Source organism: Enhydra lutris, unplaced genomic scaffold (assembly GCF_002288905.1).
Source record: "Enhydra lutris kenyoni isolate GAN:26980312 unplaced genomic scaffold, ASM228890v2 scaffoldscaffold53, whole genome shotgun sequence".
NCBI classification, from domain to species: Eukaryota; Metazoa; Chordata; class Mammalia; order Carnivora; family Mustelidae; genus Enhydra; species Enhydra lutris.
Genome location: NW_019154137.1, coordinates 12,657,791 through 12,675,109, shown reverse-complemented (window position 1 = coordinate 12,675,109; position 17,319 = coordinate 12,657,791). Strand labels below are relative to the sequence as shown.

Below are 17,319 nucleotides of genomic sequence, written 5' to 3'. Positions count from 1 at the left end.
ATTTGAGTGACGTACCAATTTAAGTTCTCCAGAGGAAGCACACACTTTCTTTAAAAGCCCTTCAAAAATACTCTATTCTGATTTTGACTTGGGAGTTATAGAGATATAACACACACATTTAAGCTGGTTTAAAGCTCCCTCGAAATCAGATGCAATACTCCTTGTACTCGGACCACAAACAAGCAAACAAACAAAAAACAATGTTCCATCACAGACCACACATTTCTGTCCTTGTCCCTTTCTATCAGCCTAGTCATCCCCATGACCTACCACCCCCTTCAGCGGCTAATGTCCAGCTGTCGCCATTGACAACCACTGCACAGCCAATTCTAGAGAAAATGAGCCATCAAGAAAAAGAGGTTTACCCAATGAGCTTGAGACCCTTAAGCTCCCAAGTTAGCTAAAAGTCTTCTCCGTCGAAGCTCAGCTGAATAGAACCCTCCAGTGATCAGAATTTTCTGCTGTTCTCCACTTTCCCACGAAGTAAATCAGTACAAGATAGTCACATCAGGGGTTTGTTTTGCTTATTCTTTATATAATATTCAGAGATTGTCCATATTCAACAGGAGGGCACTTACTCATCCAACAAATATTTACTGAGTTCCTACTACGTGCCAGCACGGTCCCAGGTACTGGAGATTCAATGATTACCAAAAAAGACCGCAAATCCCTGCCTTCACGGAACTTATACTCTCGTGAAATCAGACGGACAATACCCACGACTCCTGTTACAGGATGTTAGAAGGTGGTATAACACAAGGCTAACGGGCCCAGCGATGGTTGGGGTGGGGGGGACGCAGAATGGGCTACAGTTTTGAAAGAGGGTATTTGTCATAGGCCTTGCTGAGAAGGAGACATTTAAACATCCTGAAGGAAGCGAAGGGGTGAGCCATGTGTGTATCTGGGGGAAGAGCATTCCCGGCAGAGGAAACAATCTGTGCAAAGGTCCCAGGGCAGGAGGCTGCAAGCTAAGATTGAGAAAGAGCCAGGAGGCCAGGTGGCTGATGCAGAGGCTCCCAAAAAAGGAGGGAGGCAGTACTAGGACAGCAGCCCCCATTCTCGTCCTGGTCCTCCCCCACCTCCCTCTCTCTGCAGCACAGGTTACTGCTGCCCTTGCCCTTCTTTGTACTTGGCCCCTCTTGGCTTTCCTGAGCCAGTGTCTCCAGGGCCTACTCTCTCTCCACCCACCCCAGAACCCTAGCCCTGGTCTTGCTTTGTCTCTCCTCACCTCTGCCAGCCCCCATCTCTTCACCTCGCCTTTTTTCCTCCCTACCCCCATCTCTCTCTTGCTCTCTTTCCGTTTCACCTTTTCTCTCAATTTCTCTTTCCTATTCCCCTCTATTACTCCTCTTCATCTCCCTCTTCCCTCTATAACTCTCCCAGCTGTCTCTCTCTTCCCCTCTTCCTTGTTTCTCTTCTCCCTCTCTCCCATCTCCCTTGGCACAGTCTGCACTCCTCCACCTTCCTCCCCTTCCCACCTTTCTTGCCCTGGTCCCTTCCCCCTTTCTTTCCTCATCCTTGGTTTCTCTCAGGCTCCCTTCTCTCTTCCCTCACCTCCCCACCTTCCCTTCTACCTTCCCCTTGTTTCTCCCTCCCCTCTACTTTGTCCTTGCCTCAGCCTTCCCTCTCCCTCTCTTGTCTTTCTGTCTCCCTCTGTCTCTCTTGCCCTCCTCTGTCTCTTTCGTTCTCTCTAGCTCAGTCTGGCTCTCTTCGGCTCTCCCCAACCCCACCTCTCTCAACTGTGTGGGTAGCGGGGGCGTGTGAATCTTGCCCCTCCTTCTTTCCAGCTCCCCCAGTTGCAACTCTCCCCTTCCTGCACCAAAGACTCCCAAATCTGTATCTCTAGCCCTGACCTCTCTCCTTAGACCCAGACCAGAATTTCTAGCTGCCAGCAACTCGCTGTTAATTGGACATCCACCGAGCCCCTCAAACTCAATGTGTCTCAAACTGAACTCATTATCTGTTCCCATAAACCTGCTCCCCACCCCCCACACCCAGCATGTTTCCTATCTTAGTTAATGGCACCACTATCCCCCAGCCTGGACATTTCAGCAGCAAAGTCGTCTTCAACTCCTTCTCTCCCCCCCACCATCTCCGCCCACAGCCAATCAGGAGTCAAGCCTTAATAATGCCATCTCCATCCTCTCCTTCTGCCCTTCTTGCCACCACCCTGATGCAGGCCCTCATCATCTCTCACCCAGAATATTACAATAGCCTCTTAACTGGTCCCTCTGCCTCCAATCTCTTGATTTTATAATCAATTCATCTTCCAAAGCACCAATTCGATCACATCAGCCCCCTCCCTCCTCAAAAGCTTTCAGTAGCTTTCCCGTCTTCAGAATCAAGCCCAAATTTCTTAGCACAGCCTTCCGGGCCCTCCCTGACCTGGCCTCAGACCTCCTCTGGCCTCCTCTTTGGCCACATCCTGCTATTTCCCTGTGGCCTCTACCATCCCAGCTCCTGACCCTTCCCTGAGCAGATCATCCAGTTTTAAGAGTTTGCTGTTTCCTCATGCTGAAATGGCCTCTCCTGTGCCTCTTCTCCTTTCTCTGTCACCCCTCAAAGTCTGGCTTAAATGTCATCATGTCATCTCCCCAGCCTCAGCCCCTGATCGGTTAACTCTTCCCTCTCCTCAACCCTTTCTTCTCCTCAAACGTTTCATCCTTACCTCTCCCACGGCACCGATTCTTATCTTCCCTGCTGTGGTTAGCTGTGGGTGTGGCACGTCTGTCTCCCTGGCCAGTCAAGCTACTTAAGGTAAGAAACCATCTTTTCTGTCTCTGGTTCCTCCACAATGTCTTATAGATGGTAAGTACTCAGTAAATGAGTGTTATATGGAACTGAACCCTGGATGAGAAATGGAGGTGATGACCCTGAGAAATTACAAGAAGCAGAATCAACCCCCCCCCCCAAAAGGGTCCACCAGGCTTAGTTACTACAGAAAAGAATGCTGTACTTTTCCTGAAAGCACCACGCATTGCCCACAGCACACCCTGCATAGCTGCCCCATTCCAGTATATCTCATTGTCTCTGAGCTAGTTTGCACCTCTGTAAATTGCAGGTAACTGATGGATATGCAAACTCTGTCCTGTCCCACAGAGTTTGGATTGACTTCCCTCCCCATTGTGGGGGTGGGGGGGGATCAGTTTTGCCTCCATTTGCAATTCAATTCCTTTACTTCATATAAATTTGTGCTTTTGGACTTTTTCTTTGACCCGGCTCTAACATCTGTCTGGTTCCCTTGTGATTAACAAGTAAAATAAAGTCTTTAACGCATGTTCATTTTTATAACTGTATGAGACTCATGATCTTACCTTTTTCTGAAAATTATCCTTAACATTCTTAAAACAGTTATGCGGGTTAATACATAATTTTAGAAAGATTTCAGCAAGGGGTAAGACAAATGGATTGACTGTCTGTTTCCAGTCAGTTCACCAGGATCCCATCCCGTCCCTAAATATCCTCAAGTTTTGACTTTTTCTTAGAATATCCTGGAATATCCCTGTTCAAGAAACAGGTGCTCAGGGGCACCTGGGTGGCTCAGTTGGTTAAATGTCAGTCTTGATCTCAGCTCAGGTCTTGATCATACAGTCATGAGTTCGAGCCTGCACTGGGCTCCACAAGCGTGGAGCCTACTTAAAAACAAAAAACACAAAACACAACACAACACAACACCAGCTCAGCCTGGAGACCAATATACCAGGTACTTTTAAAAAATATTTTCTCTGTATGAAGCATTGGAAGAGTCAAGCAATGAAGGGGGTCATACTTGCATAAGATGAATTTTAACACAAAGTTTAAGTTTTAGTGCCTATCTGAATACTTGTAGGCAGCAGATATAAGTCAGTAACCATCGGTTTTTCACTCTTGGGCTGATTTTTGTTCTATTTAGAGGGGATTAGTTGTTTGTAGGTCCTCGGACAGAAATCAGAGGTGGGGGGAAATGAATCCTGGCATTTGAAAACAGAACATAGAAAATATCACCACCTAGATAAAGGAGTTTTTAGAACACCCCCCTCCAAACCACAATAACAACAACAATAAAAAGAAAACCAAGTAAAAACCAAAATAATTACCAGACAATACCACACATTTTAGGACTACCTGGAGGCACCCCCACTTTCATAAGACCCTGAAGATAGAATATTTGCTTCACCTTGGCTTCCCACTCTTCCATTAGGAATTTCTCAGAGCAGCCCCTCTTCCTATGGAAAGCCCAATGCTGCTATTAACAGTAGCCTTTGCAGAGGAGGGAAGAGGAGAGGTAGATATCACAGACAAGAGCACCCTGAGCCAAGTGGTCTACACAGGAAGGCAAGACTGGTCCTCTTGAGCCAGAGAGTAAGCAAAGGGAACTTCCAAAGAGTCACTGATGGTGTCAGTGTCCAACCAGGACAGGAGGAGTCAAGATAGCCAATGTACACCAATGTCTCCCAAACCAGGATCACCAACGAGCTTGTTCAAGACACAGATTCCTAAGTCCCAGCCCTGGAGATTCTGGTCCAGGAGGCCTAGTGTTTTGTTTCCTCACCATCACGTCCAATCAAATTAACAACCACTCCACTGTACGCTCCTTCTCAGGAGAGGTGAGCAGAAAGGAAAAACCTTCCAGACACACCACACTCGGTAGGTTCCACTGGTGTGCATGCTCTCGTGTGCCGACTTGCTTCTGCTCACAGAGCCTGCACTCACATGTGGTGTGCTTTCTTAGTCTCTCTCTTGCTCTCTCTGATGGGAACCATCACATCAAAGGCTGACGGCAAAGTTCCTAAAAGGAACTTCGAAGAAACCTGGTAATCCCGAGTGACCCAGGAAACATGGGCACAAACATACAAAATACCTCAAAGGATTTTCCCAGATATCACAACCATGTAATTGTTAAGAAACGAACAGCTGCATGGCCCCAGAATCAAATACTGGTCACTGCCTGGAAGGCAGCGGGACCACTGTGAGCTATCCCCACTTTGGGGGGAAAAACTTGAAAGACACGTCCAACTCAGTGAGAACAAAGGACAGCACATGCTCCACCAGCCCAATGCGGTGATCAGCATAGGCTGCAAAAAATAAAGAAATACAACGCTTCAATTTAGCAGGCACATGTACACACACTTAAGTAGAGGGACTGACCAAGATCCGAGGGGATGAATCCAGCGAGCAGAGAGCAGGCAGGCAGACATAATCAGCACACTACAAACCAGGGGAAACCAACAAGAAAATGGACTAACAGGAGAGCAATAACTTTAAAATGGTGAAAATAGCAGCTAAACTGAGGGTGAGCAGATAGCAGAAGACAAACCATAATGAAGCAGAGATCTTTCCCCCCAAAAATCCAAAAGAAAAGAATTAACTGTTAGAAGACAAGGGCAGGTGTGAAAGGCATAAAAGAGAAGCCCACAGAATATAACAACCAAAAGAGAAAAAACGAAATAGGGGAACCTGAAATATTTCACCATCGTGGGCCAAACTGAAACACTGTGGGGAAGCACTGAGTACAGACATTTTAGAAAAGTTTTGAGAGAATATGTTATCAAAAGGGGAAGAACATCAAATTATAATCCAAGTCAGGGTTAGGGGGAGCTGGTAATAAGGGATGGGCAACACTAAAAGCTCAAAGGAGATTTTGATACCGATTGGGTAGACAGTTTTTGTTTTGTTTTGAAATGAAGATACCAAAACAAGTAGATTTCACAACAACTACAAGCAAAAGTATGGTCGTCATGCATATGAGGAAGGGAAGGACACAAAAGGAGATAATACAGCACCTATCTGACAAAATGTCTTTGCCTTGGTAAAACGTTAACCTTGAACATGGCTGGCCAGGGTGTTTATCCTGTGAACGGGTTCCCCAGAATCACGTAGCTTCCACTGGGGCCAAAGACCCCCTACATGCAGAACAACAGGCACTGGCAACATATGGAATACAACTAGGCCCTTTAAGCGTAGCATGAAACCTGTCCATTTATTCATGGTTGGACTCGTACTATCCAGCCAATAAATTAGAAATTCAAGATTAAGAAGGTCTCAGTTAAACTAAATCTGGTAGTACTCCCCCAGGCTTCTTTTGGTTCACATTGTCTGGTGACCTGGAAGCAATTATGACTTTAAAAAATGAAAGAGCCGGAAAATATTCTTCTGGAAGCCTGGCCCTGAATCTGTCCTCAAGAGAATAGGCGTGGCTAGTAGACAGTTTAAGAAGGAGGGTTGGGTCAGTGATGACTAATGTGTAAAGAAAACCAACTTTGGGACCTATTGCTCCAACAGAAATCCAGCACTCTGGGTAAAGCTGCCATAAGACAGAGACATTCACGTTCAAACATTACAGAATCAAAGGAGAGGCCAGCCCATTACCCCACTTTGGGAAAAGCAGCATTTAAGACACCCCCAAGGGGATCCAAGAGACCACTGACATTTAAATCCTGAGGCTGAAAGGAAGAGGCCAGGACTTCCACCTAGTCACTGAAGTGCCTTTAGAGAGAGGTCAAAACGTCTCAAAATCAGTGTTTTCAATAGGAAAGTGTACATGTACCCAACAAGGATGACTTTACCTGGCTTTAGATATGGAACCTTGACCACAGACCTTACCCTCCCTGCCGCTCTGCCTTCTTCCATGTGTACTCAACAGGAGACTAACGGTCCTGTTTTCCCTACTTAATCATATATTCCAAACCTCAACCCCTAATGAGGACGTTCTCCCAGTGTAAATTATCCTAATTTAACGATTTCCCATACAAAGGTATTCTAATATTCTCCGCAGGCATCTTAATATCTACATCCCTTCACCTTCCCCTGCCATTAACCAAATATCATTCCCTGAAACTCAGGTGTCCCTATCCATGCCCCAATCAGTTTACTTTGCCCCCCTTCATGCAAAAGGGTTCCTTTACCATTATACACCACCACACATGCGTGCGCGCGCGCACACACACACACACACACACACACACAATCAACTGGAAATAATCTGCTGGGCAACTGAAAGGAGGAAGGGGCCCTCTGCACCGTTCATCCCAGCCTTCTGCCTGACTAATCTACTATAGCACTTTCTAGTTCCCCTGGAGTTTTTTTCTACCCAAATATTTCTTTTGGTTCTACCCCAAGGGATAAGTCTTATAGGAGACACTACATCCTCTTCCCAGATACATTTAATTCCTCTGTTTACCGAGAAGACTAAGAAGTTACCCACACATGGCTATAGCGTGGACACCTTCATAGACTCCTTGGTACCTCCATGTTTAAAAACCCGGCCTATAAACATTTATGAGACTGGATACAAAAGAAATTTAACTATCTGTTAAACACATGAGAGCTTACTCATTCAAATGAATGTAGCTACCTCCAAAGTAGTCACCTTGGGAGGCTAGACGTTCATCTCAACAGAGTGGCCAGGGCTTGCGATCTCCCTGGAGCTAGCTCCTCACTATGACCACCCCAGCCCTTTCTAATCCAAACCATACCCTTTCTCAATCTCCTCACTAGTGCTGGATCCCCACTCATTCCAAGAAAATTTGATGTTTAAAAACTGCCAAAATCAAAATTTGTCTAGTCACACAGTAGCAACACCCTTGAAGAGTGATATAGTCTACTATCCACAGCCTAAACTCGTTGTGTGTGTTGGGGGTGGGGAGACTGGGTTTGCCAGCCATCTCAGGTACCTCATTACGTCCATTTACTATGTCATCTGCAAAATGGCCATCAATGAGTCCCTACTTAAAGTTGAGAATAGGAAGCGCCTGGCTGTCTCAGTCAGAGAGCCCTCCTTAAACTGGACTCGGGGTTATAAGTTCAAATCCCATGTTGGGCATACAGCTTACTTAAAAAAATAAAATAAAATTGAGAAGAGCACAAAAGCCATAAAAGGAACAAAGATAATCAATTCCAACAATGAAGGAGGCAAAAAGCAGAAGTTTGAATCTCACTCACATTTTCATACGACCAGTTTGTTTAGCTTTTCTACCCATACATTTTCCCTATTATTCAAGTACTACTTCCATCTCCTGCTGTAAGGAAGTAATTTTACTCCATTTAAGGAAAACACCTCATCATATCTTTATGCTAGACCTAGGATCTAGCCATAAGATTTTATACAATTTCTAGATATCACTGATATCTAGAAAACCTAAGCAATCACCATGAAATTAATCAGTCCTTGCCAAATGCAAAGTCACCTCAAAATGGCACGCTAAGTTACTAGGGTCATTTTTGGTTTGCTTTTTAGTGCTTCTCATTTCTCCTAGATCAAAACTAAGAGTTGGCGTTCCTCAGTCTTGGGTCTTCGGCAGAACCATGTGAATATCTGGTGTGTCTTTCACACTCCAAAGTTGAATCACTGCAATCTGAGACCTGAATCCCTTTTGTGATGCTTCTGTGTCTTCCATGCCATGCACTGTGGTAGTGGCCCTCAGGCATCTCCATTTCAGTACACGGCATTTGTGATAAGGATTTTTTCATCTAAAAAGGATTCCTCCTCACCGAACTTTTACCTTTTTTTTTTTTTTAAGTCTCCTGGACCTCTCACACAAATATTTGGAAAGGCCGTTATCAGACTTTTTTTTCCACTCTCTCCAGACTACAGGCTCAACTCACTTTGTATAAATTACTCATATATATAAATATATACATATACATACATAGTGTATATATATATATATATACACACACACACACATATATACTCATCATAGTGTACATATAATATATAATATATATATATAATGTGTTGCCTCACAGAATTTCAAACTTCCAGTACTGACTCAACCTCCCTACCTGTCTATACGTTCCCCAAGGTCAGAAAGAGTATTTTCTGATTCTTTTAATAGCCACTCCCAATACTGTCTAGCATGATACAAGGAATACAATATGTGTGCAGTAAATACTTGCTGAACTACTGGGAAAAACTGAAAATTCTCGCTAGGTCATATGGAAACCAAGAATTCCGTGTAAAAAGCCCTGTCTGTGGATGCCTTTTACTTTCCTTGCTCTCTCCTAAACTTCCTCTTCTTTCTTTTCCTTGCTTCCACAAGAAAGACAATCATTGAAATAAAACTGGGCCAGGGCAAAACAACAAAGTCAACTTCCAATTATCTCAGCGTGGTTTAGCCACAGCTAATTTTTAAACCCGGCCAACTTATGGACTGCCTTCTGCCACTTACGGTAGATGTGTACTCAGGGACAACTCATTTTAATGTCTCCCTAAGCAGAATATAAATCGGAAGGTGAATCTGCTGGGTAGGGGGGCAGGTAGAGAATAATAACGCATTTCCAAGCCAAAAAGAAATTATTAATTTGTTAACTGATCTGCTGTTCTAAATTGGCCTGTTATCGCTCTCTCCCTATATTGGCACAGCTGACTGTTGGCACCAAAGTCCACTCTGGCTGCAGAAAGAATCTCTATTTTACAGCCCATCTTTTTTTCAGTGTTCAGAAGTTTGGTTTGATGATACCTGAGCTATTCAAAACGTGTTTTCTCCCATCCAGTCGCTGATGGACATCCTTGTCATAGAGCCATACAAGACTCAGACTCTATCTACCACCCTTTGTAGAACTTCCAGATGTCAGAGACATCTGGAAAGCCCAACCAGTTGTAATTAAATACAGCAGCCCTTTTCAGAAAGCAATGGTTTTTTAAAATGTCACCCCAGTAAACTAGGCTTGGGTCATTTTTTAAGCATGGCCCAAAATGTCCCCTGAAGTCTCAACTGGATATACAGTCCTCAGTTCCCGCCCTAAAATACTGAGCAGTGTTACAGCACAGCTGTTAAAGAAGCTGCCACTTCCACCTCAAAGGTGGATGCAATAATGGAGTGATGAGCCAAGCTATTTCTTCCTACCACATTGTAGATGCTAAATATGTACTAATACAACAGGAATATGGAGAAAGAGCACAGAGAAGCAAGATACACAGGGAGTGCTCAGGAGCCATTGATAGTTTTAGTTCTGCCACCGTGTTTACCACAGAGTAATATAAAAGGTCACAGGACTCAATGGAATAAGAAAAACTAGATTATAATATAGTAACAGATGTCATTTATTGGGCTCCTGCTATGGACCTGGTCTGCCACATAGCTATTATCCTGTGTAATCTTCATAGTCCTGGGAGACTGGGGTTTTCATCTCCATTTTAGAGATGAGAAAACTGAGGTGCAAGAGAGTCGAGTGAGTTGCTTCCTGTGACGCAGCTAGGAAGTAGAAAAGCAAGGACTCTGACTTAAGGCAGTATGTCTCCAAAGCCCTCCAGGTAATTCTGAGACATGCAAAAGTTTAAGAACCACCGCAAGATACTAACGTCTACAAGGTGCGACCAACTTAAACTGAGTAAAGCTTCATCATCACAAGACACCTCAGCACCTCATGGATCCAGGTGGAGAGTGCACTGACTTGTCCCGGGGATCAGGGTCACATACAATGAACTTCTCTACAGTCCACAGAACTTGGAAAAATGGAAGTCTGCTTGTTTTCCTTGTCCCCGGACACCAAAATTGTCACAAAACTTGACTGTACCCTTCACGGCACCAACACTAAGATTTCTAGGCATACCTTAGCAATGAGGTAACCAAATTTTGTTTCTCAGCCGAAAATCAGTAAAGAAGCCTGAAACACAAAGCTCTGCCGCCCCTCAGTACTCTCAATTTTTCACGGACGCTTAACTTAAGATCTTCTTAAAATCCAAATGAAGACGTATCCTGCCTCACATACTCTCAAAGAATAAATCTGAAAATTACCACATCTTACAAATAATAAATCATCGTTCTTCAAATTCATCACAATTCACTGACCAGGGAAAATATGACCTTGACATACAGCCTGCAGCCACTTTTTAAACAATTATCCATTTTTAAATGTTTTATGGGGAAAGGGTGGCTTCAGCTTAAAAAAGAAAAAGAGGGAAACAGAACACATATTTGAATTATGGGGATAGAAGCAGAGTTAAATTTTACTCTTGACCAGAATTCAACTTCAGTTCACCAAAGAAAGTTTTCATCATGAAAGACTGCTTTCAAGTTATGAACAGTAGGAAAGGGTACGATTTAGAAAGAGAACAGTTTCTACATTACTTTAAGGATAACCATTCAAAAACTGGCATTAAGAAAGCCTAGTTAGTATGTGAGATTATGTAAAATACTGTACTAGCATCCTAGTGGCGGAAAGGCAGATTACCTATTACCTCCCTCTTCCGCCATCCTGGTGCTAAACCTTCTGGCAAGCATAGACTCATACCTAACTGGAACTCCAGCATTAAGAAACTTCCTTTCCTTCTAAAAACTCAAAGGTCTAGGGTCCTCCTTACCCCCCTTATGTAATCATAAGTGGCTTGTCCCCTTTCCCATCTGCTTTATCCCAACAATGCCCACTTTCCCCAGGGCGCTCAGTTCCACTCTAGTTAGTGTTCATTTTCCCACCCAGCTTAACCATGAACTCCTCCTCTCTCCATCCCAGATGCTGGCTGATGCTGGAAAACAGCTCCCTACCCCACTGCGGCCATTCTATTCCATCTCAAATTTAGCTCAGCCTAGAATCAATGAACCAGTCCAGATGCCCAACCCCTGATTAGCGCCTCTCCTCCATGCGCCCACCCCACCCTCCAATTCTGGCCCAAGGCTCTAAGGCCACTGTTCTTTTCTCCTGTTTCACTCTGGAATTTCTATAATTCACCTCCCTATATCTAGGATTCCTTCCACTTACAGACTGGAAAAACTGGTGTATTCCTACTTTCAACTTCTTTCAAGGACATTCTACTTACATCGGTGAATTGCTTCCCCCATCCAGTATGCTTATTTTAGTCTGAATTTTCTAACTAATGCTTAGACTTGTAAGCCCTGGATCTCAGCTAACCTCTGCTGCTTGGGACCTCCCAGGACAACAGCTATCAAAGGTAACTTTTTACCTTCCCTGACACTTACTCCACATGACATGTGAGTAAACACTTTCTCCCTTTAGTTCCTTATTCCGCCCTCTTTCACATTCTGCATTTTTTAGCCTATATACTATCTCCAAATTCTCTATTTCCCTATGAGTAAATAAATGTATATTCCTTCCTACATGCCCGTTTCTCTACAACCCTGTTTTTACCCAAGATAGTCCTGTCTCTCACACCAACCATAATGATTCTAGCATGAAAGTGTAAAGAGCCTTAAAGGTTCTTCAAAGTTGACTTTGGAAAAACTTAGCCTGGAAATTTCAGGGTTCCACTTTTTCCTTAGTTGGCCCTGACGTGTAACCAGTGATGATCACTTTTCTTCCCCGTTCACTGCCTAAACGACCCTCTTCCCGACTTTTCTTTTTGCCTTCCTTCTTTCTAGTATTCAAGTCCTTTTCTCCCATAATTCTGTTCTCCTAAATGAAGCCCCTCTCTGAAACCCATAATCCAGACTCATCATGTGAGATTCTCTGCCACCTGTACTAAACACTTTTTTCATATGTAGTGAACTACAGCATGAATATAGCAAACAGACCCCTGGAAGAAGCCCCTTTGCTTCCCCCACCAAAAAAAGTCTAGGCCACTGGGAGTCTATGCTCTATCAGCTCTAGGTAATCAAAACAGCCAGATCTTTGAGCGCCCTTGGTGCTGCCGCCATTTCCTCTGGAACTCCCCTGCACTCTGCCCAATCCAGACTCCAACAGAAGAACTTGCCAAGGACTTGGCTTTCCTCTGCCCTATCCCAATAATTTGCTGTCTTTTCCTTATGGCCTATTCTAAAGAAATAGTCCTCCTTAACCCCTTCCTCCATCAATGACTCTCAAGAGCCAGAACAAAAAGAACCCTACCCTTGCTGTGTAGCTGGTAACAGGGTCAGCCCTTTTAAAGTCAGTTTGAGTAAGGCTCTGTACCTGATGGCCTGGGCCCCTTGTTCTCCCCATCTATCCCAAAGGCAGCTGCCCAGTTGCCTTATCAAAAGATGAGTCTGCCTATCAATAGCCACATGGCTTACTCAAAACGACCATGTCCCTCCTAAACTCTATCAACCTTCAGATTCTCTTAACTTAAGCCACCAAGTCCCCTGCTCCTCCTAGCTGCCCCAGTCCTTCTTACTAACTTTGCCTCTCCATCAAAATTTTACAGGTTCCTCCCCCAAACTTTTGCTTCTATTTGGAGGCTCTGGGTGATTTTGGGGATTGGGTTATCCCATCTAATCCCCAGTGGAATCCTCCAAATTTCTTTCTTGTGTGCTGTCCTCTTCAGTACCACATGGTGACATTGCCGTCTAATTTGAGTACCCCTAAACCCTGCTCCCTCCCAAAATAAAGCTTCCACTATCCCAACATTCAAGGGCAGGTCAGGTAAACAGAGAACAAGATGACCTTTAAAGTCCCTTCCAACCTTGCGACTTTATTACAAACCTAATCCACTTCCAACAGCCTTCTAAGTTGAAAAAAACCATGTGGCCAACCAGAATAACACTAACCTACAACTGTACCCACAGAAGTCTCACCAAAGATTTTTGCAATTATACTCCACCTCTGTGCTATGGGGACGACCTCCAAACTGCCTTGAGAGTATTCAGCTGTCGCTCTAAGTTAGCAGGCCCCCTTCCCACTTTCGCGTAAAGAGCCCCTAAACCCTGGGCTAGACGAGTCCTGGCCAAACGACGCCTGTCCTTACTGTCTACTCTAGGAGACATCAAGAATGAATAAGTATCACCACATCGACAGCTTCCTACAGCCAACACTGAAAATTTCAAAACAATAAAACAAAAACATAGTGCTTACACTGGGGGAGGGGGAAGGTGCGGGCGAAATAGAAGGGCACCTCCACTGGCCTGGGCTGTTGGCATCCCGGGTTTGCAGTGTGCTTCCCTCTCGCCTTTCCCCTCGACCACATCTTTCCCTACAACAATCTCGCGTCCCTCCATAACACGAAATCCCCAGCCGAGGTGCGGTCGGCTCCTCCCAGCCCTACCCCGGACGTCCCTCGGCCCAGCCTTCCCTTCGGCGGGACCCCGGCGAGAAGGGCCCCCTCCACCGTCCAATTCACCTCCCTGTCCCTTTCCGGGCCTCTGGGCGCCCCTGCAGGGCTCTGTCCCGAAGCAGAACCTCGAGGAGCCAAGCCCACGAGGCCCGTCGCGGGACCCCCCCCCCCCCCCTTCCTTCTCCCAGCACCTCGTCCTCCATGCACCCGGCCCCCGGGGCTCTTCGTCTTCGTCGTCCGGGCTCGTACCGCCCCCCCGTCGGGGGCTCCCCCCCCCCCCCGCCCCCCCCCCCCCCACGGCCCCCCCCCCCCCACGCACCGCCTGCGCCCTCTGCCCCGGCACGGGACTCCCTTTGGCCTCCGTTCCCCGCCCAGAAGCGGCGGCGGCGGCGGCAGCAACGGCTGCGGCGGCCCCAGCAGGAGCAGCAGCGGCGGCGGCGGCAGCAGCGCCGCCCCAGCCCCGCCCCGCCGCCCGCCGGAGCCCCACGCCCCGCCCGCCCGCCCCGCCGCCGGACTGCTCCCCCCGAAGCCCACCACTAAGCCCCCCCACTCCCCAGCCGCGATCCGCTCGAATCCAGCTCCGCTGGGCCTGCTGTCTGTTCCTCACGCCCCTTAGGACCCGGGGTGGGGGAGCCCTAAGGTTCGCAGCCATCCCTCTCCCTCCTTCAAGGGCTGGGGGATTGCCCCTGATTCCGAAACCCGGCCCCGTAACCGGAGCCTCCCTCCTTCCACCTCTCGGCTTCGCTCTCAGACCCCTTGCCTCCAGGCCTGGCGCGGAGCGGGTGGAGAGCTTGCACGCCGGATCTCCCCCTGGCTTGCTGGGGCTAGTATGAATTGCCCCCATCTCATCCTCCTTCAATTTAAGCCCCCTCCCCGCCGCGCCCGGCCCGGCGGCCCCCGCCCCTAGAGCGAGGGCAGCGGAGCCAGGGCGCTCCGAAGTCATCCCCCGCCTTTTTTCCAGGGACTCGGATAATTGCCCCTGCCCCCATCACAGCACTCCCACTCCCGAACCCAGGCCCCGCCGCCACCTAGGGGTACCCCTTACCCTACGGTTCCCTCACCCCAACACCGGGGAAAAAGCAGCCCTGAGGAGCAACCGTCGCACCTCCCCTCTGAGGTTGGAGGGTATTTTCTCCAGGTCTCTTCAAGACTTCATCACGGACAGCCACCAACCCCCCCCGCCAAAAAACAAGCCCTTTCTCGCCCTGCCCTCCTGGCCAGCCTCCCTTCGGATCACTGGATCCTTGCATGGGGGGGGGGGGGGGGGGTTAGGGCTAGGTAGTTAACAAGACCATAGCCTCCACCTCCCTTTCTGAGGAGTGGGGTAATTCCAATGGTTCCCCCCCAGGATCAACCAGACCCCCGTTTCCATGGAGACCCCCGCCCAGCCAGGAAGAAGACTCAGATCGTGGAGAACAAGTCTCACCTGGCTAAGGGAGAAGGGGGTGAGGAGGGGGTAGGATAGGGCAGGGATGGGGTACGAAGGTGGGAAGTGGAGGGGAGCTGTCCCGAAGGGAGGGGCGAGGACAGAGCGAGCTCCAGGGAGCGCTACGTCCGGGGACACGAAGAGGACGGCGCCCCCGGGGGGCAAACACGGCGGCCGCGGGGCGAAGAACGGACAGGGTTGGGAAAAGGCTTAAGATAGAAAGAAGCGGGTGGGGGGATACGAGAAAGCCGGGGAGTCAAAAGGGGTGGAGGGGTTGGGGGAGAGAAAAAAAAGACGCACCTGTTCCCGGGTCGGCTCCGCGGGGAGGCTCAGGCCGCCACCCGGGCTCCCTCTTACCCACTCTGAGCCGCCACCCGCCTAATACTGCCCCGGTCTGATGCCCCCCCTCCGCCCCTTATCGCCACCGACCTCCTTCTCCTCTCTCTCGGCGGCGGCGGCGGTCGGACTCTAGGAACTGAGAGGAAGAAGGGAGGGCTCGGCAAAGCGGAGGAGAGACAGAGCCACACACTGGCAGCAGCCGCGGCAAGCGAAAGAGTGAGGGGGAGAGCGGTGTGTGTGTGTGTCTGTGTGTGCGAGCGAAGCCTGGTGGAGTGGGTGCCGGTCGCAGGGCTCGACGGGAAGTGGAGTCCGGCGGGGTTCGCGGGCGGCGTTAGCCGCCGCTCCACGGGACTACAACTCCCAGAATGCCACCTGCTGGGGGGGAGGAATGGGGAGGTGGAGGCGAAGGGAGGGAGCGAGCAAGAGAGGGAGGGACGAAAGCAGGGAGCAAGCGGCGGCGAAGGGGGCAGAGCCAAGCAGCCCCGGTGACACTGGGAGGGGAGGGGAGGAGGAGGGGATCGCTGCGAGGACCAAGCGGATTCCGGAGAGGGAGGCAGCAGCAGTGGCTGCAGCAAGCCGGGCAAAAAGCTAGACTCCCAGGAGAGGCGGAGGCACTCAATCCTAGGGGCTGCAAGAGCCCCACGCCCCCAGCCCTCCATGCCCCTCGAACGGGAAGGTTGAAGAAGAGAAAAGATCAGGGCGCCAAGGCCAGGGGTTTCTGTCTCTTTCCCCCAAGGCTCTCCACCATATGCCCCGACTTGACTTTCTCAGGCCACTGGTGCCCGATCCAGTGTGCAAATCTAGAGACCCCAGATCTCCCCTGCCCGGCAGCACAGAACAGACACATTCAGTCCCCTTCTCCCAGGGGCCTGAGGGAACCCCCCCCGTGCTGGCAGGGTGTGACTCCCCCCTTCTTCTCGCCCCCCCTCGTCGTCACCAATCCCCATGTCCCTCCCCAGAACTCCTCCCCTGAAGCCTGGGCTCGCTTCTCCCTACCTTACAAGAAACGGAGTCCCTCCGGGGGCGACCACCCAGCCCCCTCCTTTATACTGGGTCCCTACCCACCAGTATCTCCTTAGCGTTGCCCCCCTCACCGAAGTAATAGTGGGGGCGACCCGAGTTGGACTGGTGGCTACTTTCCCTCAGAGACTAGCCGTCCTTGGCCACGACGACCCTGTGTAGAGATAGAGAAGCAAATTAATACCGCCCCCCAAAGTTCGGGTCCCCGTGGAAATGGCTTACAAGGAAAGAGGGGTTGGTAGTGGAAGTGAGCTGGGGGTGAATTTCAATCCTCAAACCTCGTTCTAGGCGTGGAAATCCAGGGATTCCTCCCTTTCCTTAAAAGCCATCAAATCGCTTGGTGGGGGTGGGGGTGGGGGTAGGTTATCTAAACCCCAATGTCCACAAGACTCAAAGCGACGCTACATGTAGGAATAAGATACGAACTAGGCTGCTGCCGCGGGAGGGAGAGTATATCGCCACCCCCACCCCCAGGCCGTCGTCCACCCCTAAACACAAACCCCTAGGAGAGTCAGATGGCCTAGGAAGGGGGGAGGCGGTGGGAGTGCAGGAGAGTGAAAGGGTTGTGGCGGGGAGGGTCCGCGGCCCCCTGAGAGCAAAATCCAGATGCTAAGAGGTGGGTGGGGGGTGC

At 48.7% G+C, this 17,319-nt stretch overlaps 1 protein-coding gene across 4 annotated transcripts in view; it reads right to left on the bottom strand.

Annotated features, from left to right (window-relative positions):
• The window catches only part of LOC111157284 (BCL6 corepressor like 1), a 60,580-nt gene extending 43,763 nt beyond the window's left edge, over nt 1-16,817 (bottom strand). For all 4 annotated transcript variants that reach the window (XM_022518581.1, XM_022518583.1, XM_022518584.1 and 1 more), the window contains exon 1: nt 16,763-16,817. The gene's annotated coding sequence lies outside the window, so the exon portion shown is untranslated. The remainder of the gene's footprint in view (nt 1-16,762) is intronic.
• Between the last annotated feature and the right edge of the window lie 502 nt (nt 16,818-17,319).